We start from the raw sequence: 16,415 nt of genomic DNA, 5'->3' as shown, positions 1-16,415 counted from the left end.
CAGTCAACATTTCTGTCATTCATCAGACATTGTTTTGTCTCTTCCACCATTCTTTAATTGTCTATTCTTGATGAGTAAGGCTGCAAGTTCCATCCTGGCTTTCCCAGCATCAAATGACATAGGCATCTTAGCAATATCATTGTGTAACAAAAACTGTGCATACTTGATCACAAAAACGGCACAATCATGCCTACAATATTTACATAAAATAGCTATAAGTAACTAAGAAAGAATGTTGAAATTGTTATTGTTTGTAAAATCAACACAGGCAATCTTACCCATTTTGTTGCTGGGATAAACTAGGTACAATGTTTACATTCAGTTCCTGGAGTGTTTATCTCCGCCATCACTAGTTTCCACACATAAACCAAAAAATTTCATCAAATGTGTAAGTATCTTCACAACAGGTATTATCCCTTCATAAAGCATGTTGTCCCTATATGTTTTGTCACCGGAATTGAAAATGTATAGGACACGTTTATTAATATCCAATTGTCCTAGCATCCAGTGAGCCTGATTTGTAGGCATGATCAGCAGAAGTACATACTTAACCTCTCTCAAAGGTGTATTAAATGTTAGTCTTTCACCATTAATGGTTTTGAGAAGATCCTGCTTCTCATTGACAATACTTGGGTCTTTCATAAAATTGGGGTATATACTCGGGATTGACATGTCGAAAATGCAGTCCGCGGTTGTTGCCTTCATCTTTACATCACCCCCGACTTTGCAAGTTCAAGCGCGCATCCAAGTGCTGTCATGAATAAAAAAGATGCATAATGTGAAATATTTCCATATGTGAAAAATGTTTGCACTATCATACCGTGCTATTCAATGAAGAATCAGAATCGATCAACGCATGCCACCAAGTCTTTTAATGGACAGGGATGTCCCACATATAAATGGTGGACTTATCACGTTGTCTATGTCATTGAATTTGGCCCTATATACACAGTTAATCTGTGATCAAAGTCCAAAACTATTAATTTGTGACCAAAATCGTTAATCTGTGTCCAGAATAATATTATTTTGTGACCAGAACTGTTAATCTGTGACTAGCACTGTCATAGTCACAAAATTTAATAAGAGATCATAGTAACAATCTTAAGTCATATTAACAAATATAATATACATTGAATGTACCTGTTTCGGGTCTTGTATCCCCTATTAAACCAATTTCGAAAAGAAATTATGCCAGCACTATCTACTTCGTTTAAATAATTTTTGAGAACAATGTTCCCAAAATCAGATTTTGTTCCAGTCACAGTATGGCGTGCATGAATATTAACAAACGAAGACTGTAGAGTTTTGGATGGCTTGTGTGCCCTCTTGACAGGTAGCCCAGAAGAAATAGGAGCAGGTGTAACGTCCTGAGCCTAAAATAAAAATGACGATAAATTAGCATAAATTATTAATTTGACTGTAACAAATTAATTATAATTTGACAATGTTTATGTACGTCTCACCTCTTCCTTATCAAGTTTAGTCGAATGTAACACGCATGCAATGATTTCATCCGCTTGGTCTTGCAATTCTTTCGTTGCAAAAAATGAGTCATCAACATTTGTCTGACTTTGACTCTGTGTGCCACCAATGCCAAGATCAAAGGAAGGACCTGCAAACTCGTATTTAGTGGAGGATGTTGTGACCATGATCAGGTTCCATTTGACTTTTAGCTTTCATATCAGCCATGTCATCAGCCTTTTGTTCCTGTCTCGAGAATACAAAATTGATTTATTATAAATGGTATGAAAGTTACATGAATGATAAATATTCATTGGTATTTATTTGCTTACCCTAGAAGGTCCTTTTCCAGTTAATTTTGTATGAACATCATCCATAAATAAAGATAAGATATCAGACGCTGAACCATCAAAGGTTTCCAGAGTCAATCTGATGTTGGTCATCCCATCTTTCAGTACCTTTTGATTACGAATAACCTCACTCGACTTTGAAGAGGTGTTTGAATTACACGCAGTGTCATCAATTTCAGTGAGATGTAATTTCATGGACTAATTCTCATCTCTCAATCCTTTATTTTCAACACGAAGCCTATTTATCTCCACATCTACTTTCTTGTTCAATCGGTCGCAAACCTGATGGATTTTATAGTTAGATGGCTTGTATCAATATGCTTATTCAATTTATTAATAAAGAAATAACTTACTTGAACACATGAACAAACAGAATGATGCATAGGTCGAGTGTAACCTCCAGACCTCGAGCTAGCAGCTTCCTTCTATTGTTTCGATGATGGATCCACAAAATCATCATCTGTCGCGTCCACATTTACCTTTGCATGTGGTATATCTTTATCGTGTTCTTTGTCCGCGGTACTCCAACATACAGAATTATTGCTAATGAAATAACCTTGGTGTCAGTAGGGGGGAGTGGACTACTTTTTGCCCACCTCATTTCCAGAGTTCTTAACTTTCTCACGAGGCTACTTGGGCTTTAAATATTGAAAATCTGTCATCCAACAAATACAAGTGGTATGAATCAGTTTAGACAGAGGCATAAATTAGGTCACATGATATCTAACAGAAAGTGACTAGTACAGTTCACATTAGAGTACTTAGGTCACATAATAGTGAGTCACATGTTTTAGTAACATTAAAAACTACATGTCATCTTACATTATAGTAACATTATAATATTTTATTCACATAACAAAAATTGACAAGGTTCAGTTCACATTATAACAGCACTTAACACTAACGAACGACAGGTCACAAATATATTTTATTTCATGTCACAGTGTATATAAACTTCAAATTTCAAACCTCAAACCTCTCATGCAAGGCGCTGTGAGCTCAACATCAGTCGGGTCAATATCATTTATCTCACCCTGGTACATACAAGTTTTAAAAATGTTAGATATGTGTCATATCTTAAATTTGGTTACATGACAAATCATAATGAATTTAAAAACTTACATTCTTACTTGAAAACACCTTCTCATCCAACAATGCCACAGAAGGGTGTTTGTGAGCACTCCAATTCATTATGTAGGGGTATTTTTTACCCACATGTGCAGCCACATTCCCCTCAATACCAGGCAAACATTCGTACAACCACACTTGGAAAGCAATTAAAAAACCAGACTCTTTATAGTGACTGGTTTCTTTCTCCAAACATTTCTTCAGCGATGATAATGTAAGTTCAAAAAGATATTTCCCCTAAGGGAACAGCTCCAGGGTGTTGAAATCATCAGCAAGTGAAAAGATATAATGATCCACCACCTTAGCATATGACGTCGCAAACTTGGCGATGAGGAAAATGATACCTAGTCTAGCCACATCATACTCATGAGCATCCTCATCCAGTGACAGAAATACTCTTCTCATATAATGGCTGGCTATCATCTTTAAGTCACTAAAATACTTCTCCTTAATTGCCGAAGGTTTTGCCTCTAACATTGGTCGATCATCAAGACCAGAATATTGGAGTCCAGTCACAATACAAAATTCAGCTACAGAAAAACGAATGAATCTTCCATTCAAATTAAACCACATTTCCTATTTGTTTGGTTGTTTAACCTCCCGTAACAAGACCTGATGAATAAGCTACGACTGGATGACAATCTCCATGCAGTGTACAAAGTGGGAGAAACATGTATTTTCAAGTATCTGCTTCTGTGCATCACTGAATTTCATCACAAAATTTGTGATAACATGCTGAATAGATACAACCTTTATTTTCCCAGGGTACCATTTGCTTGGTTTTATTAAATACTTCAACTCCTACACAAATCATAAAACACAAATTACTATGACTTCCAAATATACATGACATTTTATAGAAGTCAGAAAGCATTACAAACACCCTTACTCCAAACACCATATCATTGTATATGTGTTACATATTATCCAAAACCAGGTCACGAATACATCATACAGGTCACAAACAATTTACTGTATTAAACATACATTCTAAACACATTTTGTAAATACAAAAGGTGTTCAAATCAGGAAGAGATACACTAATCAAAAACTATTAAAATAAAGTAATAAATACATGACATTTTGTAGAAGTCAGAGCACATCATCAATACCCTTACTCCAGACACCACATCATTGTATACATATCACATATTATCCAAAACTAGGTCACAAACACATCATAAAGGTCACAAAAATTTATTATCACATACATACAAAATATGTTCAGGTCACGAAAAAAAACCAGTCACAAACTATTTAAATCAATTTAAAATAACTTCGAACACAGGTCACAAAGTTTAAAAATTAGGTCACAACACATGATTGGGGCCATAATCAGTCGACCCATACAATACAACGCTTACTGGAAAACAAATGCCCATCAAAATTGAAAACGCAAACATCGATTCAACCTTTTTTGAAGATTTTCCTCCAAAACCCGACATCTTTAACCTCTTTCGAGCAGAACATTCTGAAGCCTCTTTTTTCCTCTTTCCCTTTTCTATCTCCTTTCTTTTATCCTCTATGCTAGGAGTTAACACCATTTTTAATATTTGTAATTTCTAGAAAAAACACAAACAATGTTGATTTCACGGTGAAGTTTTGTGTGATAATGGTGGTGTTTTTTACTTGATGAGAGGACTGGGAGATATTGGAATAAGGGAATATTGAAAAGGAAAAATCACCATGTAAGTTAAAGAAGATGATTGTGTAAGCTGATATTCTAGAGAGAGAGTGCATCGTGTATAATGAAGATGGAGAGAGAGAAAGTGGGGTAAATATTATAAGAGCCAGTGTTCTCTAAGAGAGTATGTGGAAGAGAGAAAAAGAGAGTCGTGCATATAATGAAGAAGAGGAGAGAGAGTAAGTAGGATAAATTTTAAAACTGATTTGGTTAGTTTATAATTTTATTTGATTAGATTTAGTTACCTAATTAGTCGGTAATTATTCATGTTTTAACTAAATATTTATTAATTCTAATACCACTTGATTTATGAAATCTAAACTTATCACCCTTATTTATGATATGTAATCTCTAATTGTAGGTTTCAAGGTAATTTTCCCAACTTTTTATATGATTTTTTTCACCTTTGACAGCCCTTTAGCCTTTATCGAAGAAGGGAAAAAATGGCTTGCATCAACTATTCTTGCCCTTCGACCCCCTTTTCTCGCTCCCAGTAAGCTCTCTCTCTTCTTTATGCAGTCTTTCTTCTTATTTTATTGATTTATTATTTATTTTCTGTTTTTGATTGTGTTTGTATTGTTTTAACATTTTTGCTCAATTGGATGAGACTTTCAATAAATGATTCCTTCTCCTTCTCCTTCTCCTTCTTTTTCAAGTAATTTGCATTTGTAAACTGATTGTCTTGATGGGCTATCTTTGATTTTTTATGTGAGTTGATGATGGGGTCTATCTATTTGTGGTAAAATAAAAATTGTTTCTGGCAAAATTCAAAAGCTTATACATTTGGTAATGAAAAAACACTTTAAAGATTTTTTCCTATGATGTTAACCATGTTATCCATGGATTGAATGATTAAAGGAAACTCCTTAATTTTTTAAATGACTTCATTTTTGTTATTATATTGGAAGAGAGTTTATTAGGTCATGATTTTTAAGAATTTATAAAAATTCTAATATCTACTCAATCAGAGAAAACTCATTGCAGCAGTTAGTTTTTGTGTTCTTAGCTTATATAAGAAAGTTGGGCGTGAGTACTATACGAACAAGGTTTTTCAGAGAGGTTCGATACTGAGTCCTATGCTATTGTCCGTGAATTGTAATTGACTTTATGTATATGCAGGGTTTCTTAAAATGTTAGACTATTCAACCGACTGCATTATGAAAATCTGTATTCTGTTAATGGTTGGTCGTTAGAGTCCTTTGTTGGAAATTGGTTGAGGACCAATTTGCATATGAATAAGAAATTTGATCATATTTGAAGGAAATTAAAATTTGGGTGTGTTCCTTCACCTACCACCCTTCAACTCCTATATAAAGGACCATTTGAATATTTATTTTGATCATCATATATATTATTCTTTTATGTCATGTTGCATAAAACACTTTATAGAAGTGATTTCATTTTGCATCAAAATAATGGTCATAGTAGAGAGGAAACTCAGTTCGAGTTCATTGGTTGAAGCCATTTGGAGTGCTCCTATGGCTTGATGTGGTCATTGTATCTTGGAAGATGATTGTCAGAAAACTGTTAGCACTGATGCGGGATAAATTCATCTTAAGGACTAAGCGTCCAACACTTGCCTCGACTAAAATCCATCACTTGCATCTTCTCACTTCATTTTCTTATTCCTTTTTATTATGATTTGATTTAAAAAAATGATTAACCTGATTTATATATTTATATTGCAAGGTTCGATCCAAAGAATGATGTGTTTTCGCTCAAGGATGGAAAGAAAATGAATCCAGATTCATACGTTCAGAATCGGTAAATTATCCATTCCGGTAAGTCGAAATTATATTTCGATTTCACGCAAATAAATGGTATGCTTTTAGTGAATATAATATGCACAATAATTGGTGTAAATTTTTCAACAATCTTAAGATGAATTTTGTATTCATAGTGCATTTTATATTATTGGAAACTGTTGGCACTTTACAGGATGAAACTAGTAATTAATCTTGTGCATATTCTACAACAAACGTGTAAAGCATGCAGTGACAGTGTGAAACTGTAATGTTTGAATGGAAGTATAATTGTACTGATTAAATTAAGATGAAAAATTGTGAGTTTATGCACTAGCCGTTGTGTTCCTTCACGATGTAACTGTCTCAATTTAATAGCCTACTGATGTTTATACAAAGAAAAACAAAGAGGCATGTTTTATATTAATTTTTTTGTAGATGAACTCAAAAATAGTGGCTAATGGATAAAATACTTCTTACCAATTGCCGTTGAATTCGTCCATAGTTGGCAGTTTCATTTGCCAATTTCTTTTGCTAATACCTTTTAATTCAAAGGGTTCTTCTATATTTAAGATTAATGGTTTTAATGCAAAAATCATTAAATTCCTGGAATTTTATTCAGTTCAATACATAATTTATTGGAATGTCATATTTTCTTCCATTAACTGTTCTAATTTATGAAATTATGTTTGGTATCATGAATATGGTTGAAAGCATGGATGCCATTGAATAGGAGTTATGTCGATTTCATTAAAATGGTATGAAAACATGCCGCATATGTATTTGCATGTGGAAACAAGTCTCAAAATAGGTGACTATCATTCATCTCCAAATTGGTGTAGAATTACATGATGCTGGTGTCAGCCATTGTTTAATTAATTGTGGTAATGGCAATTCTTGTTGATTGCCGATATGGCTATGGCACAGAACATTGACATTCCTATATTCGTTGTTATTCCTTCTTCACCTTGAATGTGATAAATTTCGTTGGTCATGTAAGGATGCCAACATGAATCTTCATGATTATGCCTTTTAAGTGAAAATTGCTTGATTAAGAAAACATGTTCAAATAGGGTTATGTCCAAGAATATTAATTGTGAATTTAATCATGTTGTAACTACCAAGAAATTATACACATATAATGTATTAATTTGGAAGTGGTAGGGACTCCAAATTATTGCATGTGATATAAAGATTTATTAAATAGATGTTGAATGCAATTCATGTTAGAGATTAAATTCTGACAATTAATATTGAAATTATGGAATACTGTAACTTTTCATTTTAAATGCAATGAAAAACAATTTGTGGTGGCTTTTGATTAATTTTTCATTGGAATAAAATACAAAAGCGGATATAAAAAGTGACATCATAATGTCATTTGTATAAATGTGAATTCCAAATAGTGAATTCATTTGGTGAATCCATACAAGAGTTTGGGTTTCCGATAGACTTTTGGTCAATTTATGCAAATCTGGTATATGCATATGCAGTAAACTGCAAATACGATAAGTAGCAAATACGGTAGGCTGCAAATACGGTAAGCAGTAAGCAGCAAATATGGTAGGCTGCAAATACGGTGAGCAGCAAATACGATAAGATGCAAATACGATAGGTAGTATATATGGTAAGTTGCATATACGGTATGCGTCAATCCGATAAGTGACATATACGGTATGAAGTTGTAAATCCGGTATATGTCCATGGATTTTAGTTTGAAAATTATACTAACTTTGATTAATGATGATAGTCTCAATTAATTATATAAAATTAAATGAGATGACTTATGCAAAACTATAGTCGCATAAGAGTGTGACAAAATGTGGTTTTGTCCTAATTATTTTAAAGTGAAAATTGTTTGCCCAATTATTGAGATGTGAAAATATTTTATAGAGCACAAATAGTGTATACAGATGGCGGTGGTGTCGGATATCCTTAAAAATAATGATTGTAAAATGACATTCATTTGTAAAGGATAAAAACTATATTATGCAAAAATTGTGAAGAATATTATGAAATATTCTAGGATTAATTTCAAGAGATATGTCCCTTTGTAAGGTTGTGACTTTGAAAACACAAATTTCCAAGCGATGGTTGATTAATTCATTCAAATTTGAATATGGTAAATATGTGCCTTATTATTTGACGTGAATAATATTATTTGTGAGATGTCACAAATATGAAAGTCGCACATGGTTGAAGATGTTTTGTCTTCTTAATTGTTGAATTTGACTTCAATCGTAGAACCAATTAAATTGATATATGCTTTGAAGGAATTGTTGGTCTATGTGATGACATTGATTGAAGTACAATTTCGAATGGAAAATGAAATTTCATTTGTTTGAATCGACGACCACCATTTTAAAAGTACTTAGACTTTCACGAAACACTCGATTTGAATATTATCTAAGTGATAAACGGATTGAACTATGAAATAGTTGATAAACTCTAAGTTCAAGAATAATCCAAATCATAAATACTTGAGAACTTAAGTTAAAAGTTCAAGACGTGTGGGTGCAATATTACTACTTGCGCATATATTTCTAATTTAGGAATTGTGGGGGCAACATCCTATACTTCTCAAGAAAATGGAAAAGACTTTGTATGAGTTATGGAAATGTCATTCTCCTTCCTATCAACACTTAAAAGTGTGGAGGTGTTTGGCAAAGGTTGAGGTTCCTAAGCCTAAACAAATAAAGATTGGTCCCAAAACGACTGATTGCATATATATTGGATACGCCAATAATAATAGTGCATATCGTCTCCTTGTACACAAATCGAATGTACACGAGGGTACCATAATTAAGTCAAGGAATGTGATATTCTTTGAGAATGTGTTTCCTTGCATGACAAGGAAAATCAAAGTTTGAATAAAAGAACATATGAAAATACAAATGGGTCTTTAAATGAGGAAGAACCAAGGCGTTATAAGAGGGCTAGAACATCTACTTCATTTGGTCCAAATTTTCTAACATATATGGTAGAAAATGACCCAAAGACTTCTGAAGAAGCAAGCTATTAATAGTGAGATAGATTTCATAATGCAAATTCATGCATGGAAATTGGTAGATATACTTCTCGAAAATTAGCCTTTAGGGTGAAAATGGATTAAAATCTGATGGATCTATTGATAAATATAAGGCTAGATTGGTTGTCAAAGGATATAGATAGAAAGAAGGATTTTGACTTCTTTACCTACTCGCCCGTAATTAGAATCACTTCGATAAGGTTACTAATTGCAACTGCGGCAATACATAACCTTGAGATTCACCAAATGGATGTGAAAACGAGATTTCTAAATGGTGAGTTAGAAGAAGAGATATACATGGAGCAATCTGAAGGTGTTCCAAGTGAGCCACAAAGTTTGCAAACTTGTTGAGTCTTTATACGGATTGAAACAAGCTCCTAAACAATGGCACTAAAAAGTTTGACAAAATAATGTTGTCAAACGATTTCAAAATAAATGAATGTGATAAGGGTGTATACATGGAAAATACACCAGATACCTATTGTGTGTCTATATGTAAACAATATGTTGATGATAGGCAATAATCACAAAATGGTGCTAAACGTCAAGGAAATGCTTACGAAGCATTACGACATGAAATACGTGGGTGTGGTAGATGTAATACTAAAATCCCTAGAACATTAGAAAAAATTGTACTTTCCCAGTCTCATTATGTTGAGAAAAAAATTGAAGTATTAGAGCAAAGTTCGGCAAAAACCCTACTGACACAAGTCTACACTTGATCAATTTAAAGGTGAAAGCGTGTCACAACTGAGATATTCACAAGTAATTGACATTATAATGTATATTAAAAATAGTACTCGATCTGATAATGCTTTTGTTATGAATAAACTTAGTAGATTCACGAGTAATCCAGGCCATGATTATTGGGTGGCATTGACAGGGGTCCTTAGGTATTTGAAATATACCACAAACTATGGATTACATTTTACAAGATATCCTGTGGTATTGGAAGAATATCGTGATGCGATGGTATACACTAAGTCTATCAATGAAAAGGGATGAAAGCCCTAAAGTGGATAAAATGGGATGAAAGCCGATACGGTTATTGGATATACAAGAATAATTGGAATATTAGAGAATACTCATAAAATTCAAATGCATTGCAATGCTTTAATGATGATATTGAATACCCATGTATGAAATCCATTAGTAAATATGATAGACTAGTGTAATGGTTTGATAGAAATCCTCCAATCATATTTGGAATTGATAAAGCTTTACGTAAAGCTAATGAGAAGTATGTAGTTTCATGAGAGGATTTCTTAGTTGCTGACAATTTGTATCTATCAAATGAATCGATCATTGGCTAGCTAGATTCATTGGCTAGCTAAATTCGAAAAGATATTAAGTCACATATAATGATAAGTCTAGACATGTACGTCGTAGACATAATATCATAAGCAGTTGATCTCATTTGTGTAAACTTGTGGATCCATTTATATATGTTTACCAAGAGATCAAGTATATTGCATATCGAAGGGAATGATATTGAGCCTATTGAGTAAAAGTCCTTATGATGGTAACTCTACCATGTTGACTGGAGATCCCAATATCTTGGTTCAAAGGGACAACTAAGTTATGAGGATTCCGTAAAGCACTTAGGAAACTAATTTCTAACTCATTCCTATGATACCAAAGTACTTTCTGCAGAGTGGTTGGAGGTTAAGATAAATTTTTAATGATTCCTATATCTTGATTAAGTTAAGTGGAGTAGGGCAGAATACTCTTAATAGGAGATCATCTATGTAAGAGTGAAGTGGAGCCACTTCAATAAGAATTATTCAAGACTTGAATTCTCTAAACACTTACAGAATTAAGATGGCTTTAGGGCCAAAATGAATCAAGTCATGAGAGCCATGAACAGTTTATGGAAAACATTGTGTGAGAATTGTTGTCTTGGTTTACACCAGTGGTTGATGGTTCAAGAACATCGCGTTCATCAATTAGCTAGTAAATTCAGTGGTATTTCACTAACGAAGGTTCAAAGCCAGAAGTTACCTTACCTGATGCAGTGTTTTCCGCTCTCTCTCTCTACTAGTGTCTACATTATCATTTGCATATGTGGAATTTCCATTCATTTGGGAGATTGTTGGACCAATTTGTATATGAATGAGAAATTTGGTCATATTTGAAGGAAATTAAAATTTGGGGTGTGTTCATTCACCTACTACCCTTCAACTCCTATATATAGGACCATTTGAATATTTATTTTGATCATCATATAAATTATTCTTTTATGTCATGTTGCATAAAACACTTTATAGAAATGATTTCATTTTGCATCAAAATCATGGTCATAGTAGGGAGGAAACTCCGTTCGAGTTCGTTGGTCGAAGCCATTTGGAGTGCTCCTATGGCTTGACGTGATTGTTGTATCTTGAGAGATGATTGTCGAAAAATCGTTAGCACCGATGCGGGGCAAATTCATCTTAAGGACTAAGTGCCCAACACTTGTCTCGACCAAAATCCATTACTTGCATCTTCTCACTTCATTTTCTGATTTCTTTTTATTATGCTTTGATTTCAGAAAAATGATTAATCTGATTTATATATTTATATTGCAAGGTTCGATCCAAAGAATGATGTGTTTTCGCTCAAGGATGGAAAGAAAATGAATCCAGATTCATACGTTCAGAATCGGTAAATTATCCATTCCGATAAGTCAAAATTATGTTTTGATTTCACGCAAATAAATAGTATGCTTTTAGTGAATATAATATGCACAATAATCGGTGTAAAATTTTCAACATTTTGATCAGCCAGTCACAAGGGCATGCTTCAGAATCAAGGCTAATGGAAGAATTAAATCTGTGTGGTCATCAGGGGAAGGTGGCCTTCTCTTCCGTTCAACCAGCACTAATGTTGCAAGTAATGATCTCATTAGCAATATGTCTGGTGGAGTCGATGTGCGATCCTATTCGGTAGCTTCTAGAGCCCTTTTTGTTGATATGACTCCAACTACTAGCGGCTTTCCCATAGAAAATGAAGATTGTGAATACCAGTTGACAGAATGTTTCTCTTCTATTACAGAGGTCGTTGAAGATATACGAAACGGAAAGGTTGATTTTAATAATCGATTTGTTCAATTTAGTGAGTGCTAAAGTAATATTTAAGCTATCATTTTTTATTTTTACATATTTTTTAATGATTTGGATATTGCAGATGGTTGTGGTGGTAGATGATGAGAATAGAGAAAAAAATGAAGGAGATATAATAATGGTTGCGTCAAAGGTTACTACAGAGGCTATGGCTTTCATTTTGAAACACGGGAGTGGAATTGCTTGTGCAAGTATGAAAGAGGAAGTGCAGAGGTTGCATCTTCCATTGATGGTAACTCAAAAAGAGAATGAGGAAATACTTTCAGCTGCATTCACCATTTGGGTGGTACGTTGTTACTTCTAGTTAGATGAACAATCAAAGCCTAAATTTGTTATCTTCTTTTCTCTTTATTGTTGGAAAATTACACGGATAATTGTGCATATTATATTCACAATAAACATAACGTTTATTTGCATGAAATCGAAACGTATTCCAACTTATTGAAATTGGATTTAATAAGGCAAAATGAGAATTTATCGATTCCGAAGAGTACGAATGTGGAACCTTCTCTTTCGATTCTTGAACGATTGAACCTTGCAATATAAATATATAAATTAGATTAATTATTTTCTGAAATCAAATCATAATAAAAGGAAATCAGAAAATGAGGATGATGATGCAAATGACGGATTTTTGGTCGAGGCAAGTGTTGGACACTTTGACCTTAAGATGAATTTGTCCCGCATCGGTGCTAACGGTTTTTCGCCAATCATCTCCCAAGATACAACGATCACGTCGAGCCATAGGAGCACTCCAAATGACTTTGACCAGCGAACTCGAACGGAATTCCCTCTCTATCATGACCATGACCATGACCATGACCATGACCATGACTTTGATGCAAATGTTTTATGCAAAACCAAAGTGTAAATTGGAATGAAATAATATGGTATCTATGACATTTCTTGAATGAATAAAATTCAAACACATAGGATCTATATATATAGTAGTTGGAAAGGTATGTCAACAGACACAACTATACCAAGAGACACATCTCTTGGAATTCATAATTATTGGACATTAATTATACCCATACCAAGAGTCATGATCTTTCATACGAAAAGCCACATTTTTTTCTCCATATATTTATAGAATATTCCACAACATTCTATACAATTTTTCTAATAATTTTCAGTACTTAAGCGGTTTACATTTGACTTAATTTCTCATTCACCAAATTAAGAATTCCACTTAAATAATTATGTAAAATTAGTCACGACCAATTTTAGATACAAAATTTGCAAATGTCTATGCAGACACTAGTAGAGAGAGCGGGAAAACACTGCATCAGGTAAGGTAGCTTCTGGCTTTGAACTTTTCCTAGTGAAATACCATCGGATTTATTAGCTAATTGGTGAACGCGATGTTCTTGAACCATCAGCCGTTAGCATAAACCAAAACAATAGTACTTACACAATGTCTCCCATAAACCGTTCATGGTTCTCGTGACTTAGTTCATTTTGGCTCTGAACCCATCTTGGTACTATAAGTGTTTAAAAAATTCAAGCCTTGAGCAATTCTCATTGAAGCGGCCCTACTTCACACTTATATAGGTGATCTTATATTAAGAGTATTCTGTCCTACTCCACTTGACTTAATCAAGATATAGGAATTGTTAAAAGTTTATCTTAACCTCCAATCACTCTGTAAAAAGCACTTTGGTATCATAGGAATGAGTTAGGAAATTAGTTTCTTAAGTGCTTCATAGAATCCCCATAACTTAGTTGTCCCTTTGAACCAAGATCTTGGGATCTTCAGTCAAGATGGTAGGGTTACCATCATAAGGACTCTTACTCAATAGGATTAATCTCATTCCCTTTGATATACAGTATACTTAACCTCTTGGTAAACATATATAAATGGATCCACAAGTTTACACCAATGAGATCAACTGCTTATGGTATTATGTCTACGACATACATGTCTAGACTTACCGTTATATGTGACTTAGTATCTTTTCAAATTTAGCTAGCCAACGATCAATTCATTTGATAGATACACATTGTCACCAACTAAAAAATCCTCTCATGAAGCAACATGCTTCTCATTAGCTTTATCTAAAGTTTTATCAATTCCAAACAACAATGTTGGAGGATTTCTAACAAACTGTTACACTAGTCAATCATAGTTACTAGTGGATTTCATACATGGGTATTCAATATCATCATTAAAGCATTGCAATGCATTCGAACTTTATGAATATTCTCAAATATTCCAAATTGTTCTTGTATATCCAAACAACCGTCATGATCGCTTTCATCCCATTTCATCCATTTTAGGGCTTTCATCCCATTTCATCCACTTTAGACTTAGTGTATATCATCACATCACAATATCCTTTCAATACCGCAGGATATCTTGTGAAATGTAATCCACAGGTCATGGTATATGTCAAATACCTAAGGACCCCTGTCAATGCCATCCAATAATCATGACCTGGATTACTCGTGAATCTTCAAGTTTATTCACAGCAAAAGCATTATCCAGTCAAGTGCATTTCATAATATACATTAGATTGCTAATTACTTGTGAATATCTCAGTTGTGACACGCTTTCATCCTTATTTTGATCAAGTGTAGACTTGTGTCAACACTTCAAACTTTTTAAATATTTTCTCAAAAAATGAGATTAGGAAAGTACAATTCATTCCAATGTTCTAGAGATTTTTATCTCTAGTATTACATCTGCCGCATCCATGTCTTTCATGTCTAATGCTTCGTAAGCATTTCCTTGGCATTTAGCACCACTTCGTGATTATTGGCCATCATCAACATATCGTCTACATATAGATACATAATCACATCGGCATTATGTGTATTTTCCACGAATACAAACTTGTCACATTCATTTATTTTGAACTCATTTGACAACACTGTTTTGTAATCTTTTGGTGTCATTACTTAGGAGCTTGTTTCAATCCAAATAAGGGCTCAACAAGTTTACAAACTTTGTGGCTTTCACTTGGAGACACTTTCAGGTTGCTCCATGTATATCTCTTCTTCTAACTCACCGTCTAGAAATCCAATTTTCACATCCATTGTGAATCTCAAGGTTATGTATTGCCACAACTGCAATTAATAACCTTATCGAAGTGATTCTAGTCACGGGTGAGTAGTTAAAGAAGTAAAATCATTCTTCCTGCCCATATCCTTTAGCAACTAATCTAATCTTATAGTTGTCAATGGATCCATCAGGTTTTAAACCATTTACACCCTAAGGCTTATTTTCAGGAGGTACATCTACCAATTTCCATGTATGAATTTGCATTATGGAATCTATCACACTATTGATAGCTTCCTTCTAATGCGGTACTTCCAGAATAGACATTGCTTTTTCAGAAGTCTTTGGATCATTTTCTACCATATCTGTTAGAAAATCTGGACCAAACGAAGTGGACGTTCTAGTCCTCTTACTACGCCTTGGTTCTTCCTCATTTGAAAACCCATTTCTAGTTTCATATGTTCTTTTATTCAAACTTACATTTTCCTTGTCTTGCAAGGAAACACATTCGCAAGTAATATCGTATTCCTTGACTCAACTATGGTACCCTCGTGTACATTTGATTTGTGTACAAGTAAATGATATGCACTACTATTATTGACGTATCCAATAAATATGCAATCAATGGTTTTGGGACCAATCTTTATTTGTTTAGACTTAGGAACATCAACCTTTGTCAAACACCCACACACTTTTAAGTACTGGTAGGAAAGAGGATGACATTTTCATAACTCATATGGAGTCTCTTCCATTTCCTTGAGACCTAGTTTAAAGTTAAACTAGGTTACCCCCACAATTCCTGAATTAGGAATATATACGCAAGTAGTAGTGTTGCACCCACACGTCTTGAAATTTTCACATAAGTTCTCAAGTATTTATGATAACCCCCACATTTTTGGGTTATTCTTTAACTTAGAGTT

General features: G+C 33.8%; 1 pseudogene; it reads left to right on the top strand.

Annotated features, from left to right (window-relative positions):
* Positions 1 to 9,639: 9,639 nt before the first annotated feature.
* Positions 9,640 to 16,415, top strand: part of LOC111410908 — a 28,624-nt pseudogene continuing 21,848 nt past the window's right edge.

This window comes from Olea europaea, chromosome 15, assembly GCF_002742605.1.
Source record: "Olea europaea var. sylvestris chromosome 15, O_europaea_v1, whole genome shotgun sequence".
In the NCBI taxonomy this organism is placed as follows: domain Eukaryota; kingdom Viridiplantae; phylum Streptophyta; class Magnoliopsida; order Lamiales; family Oleaceae; genus Olea; species Olea europaea.
Note: the sequence above shows the minus strand (reverse complement) of the source record. Positions and strands in the feature narration are given on the sequence as shown.